The sequence below is a fragment of the Triticum aestivum genome, chromosome 7B (genome assembly GCF_018294505.1).
Source record: "Triticum aestivum cultivar Chinese Spring chromosome 7B, IWGSC CS RefSeq v2.1, whole genome shotgun sequence".
NCBI lineage: Eukaryota > Viridiplantae > Streptophyta > Magnoliopsida > Poales > Poaceae > Triticum > Triticum aestivum.
The window spans coordinates 695,436,024-695,437,192 of record NC_057813.1 but is presented as its reverse complement, the minus strand read 5'-3'; positions in this window follow the sequence as shown (position 1 = coordinate 695,437,192).

Genomic DNA, 1,169 nt, shown 5'->3' with positions numbered 1-1,169 from the left:
AGCCGAGAAGGATGCCCAACTATACTCAGAGCCTGCACGCACCGCCACCACCATCCGCCACGCCACCAGCACCACCACCCCTATGCACGGCTGCGCCAGCCGCCCGCGGCCCTGCTGCAGCCAGCCGCACCGCCGGAAGAGGCGCCGGAGGCAGATCCGATCGGATCTGACCGGAGCCCACCCACGCGCACCACCTGGAGGACCGGCCAGTGCGAGATCCCGGGAGCCCGCAGCCGCCACGCCGCGTGCCACGGCCCAGACTGCCAGCGCACCACGAGAAGACGCGCCCGTCACCGCCAGAACGGCCGCCGCCCCCGCGCAAGGCCGGCGCCTGCGCCCGATCCAGCCGTCCCGCGCCGGCCCACCATGGAAGAGCGCAGGGGGGAGGAGAGCCCCGCCGCCACCAACGCCGACCGGGTTTTGCCCGGCGGCGCTTGCCGGCGGCGGCGGGGGGGAGGGGGGAGGGGAGGGAGTTTGGGTGGCGGCTAGGTTTACCCCCCGGGCCGCTCGCGGGAGCGACCGGGAGGGGAGGGGAGCGTGGCCGTCACTCACCTTCTTAAAGTGTAATTAAGATGGCCTGAAGTGAAAAGGTGCTCGACATTAAAGCTACTAGCAGGCAGGGGCGCCTCGCGCGTGCTTGAGCCTGTTGTTGGTTTATTTGGTTGATGTATTTGTTTAAAAACTTGAGTGAAGTTAGGGTAGAATAAGAAGGATGGTGGGGGTGGTGAGTCTAATCTGTGGAGGCTATGATGAAAAAATGGTGGCTTACGTTTCTGAAAGGTACATAGCTGCAAATAATGGGGAAAACCGTTTGGATATATGTGACATAATAACATGAAACTGATAACCGGTAGCAGGCACTAAAAATAACATGATCATCAGCATTGAAATGACAGTAGTGCCTAGCATTGATTTGCTAATAAAATAACCAAAAATTCAGAATTTATGTGTAAACATCAGAAGTTAGAACAGAAGTCGATAATATACAATCAACCATAACTCCATAGCTGATGGAATACCCGAATCTCACACAATGGAAAACTGTAACTTTGGTTTTGCATCAACGAAATTTAAGAGATGAACTTATCAACTAAGGCCCTGTTCGGCACTGGCCCAGCTCCGCAGAATACGAGGATCTGCGGAGTACCTCTTCGGCCACTCCATAATTT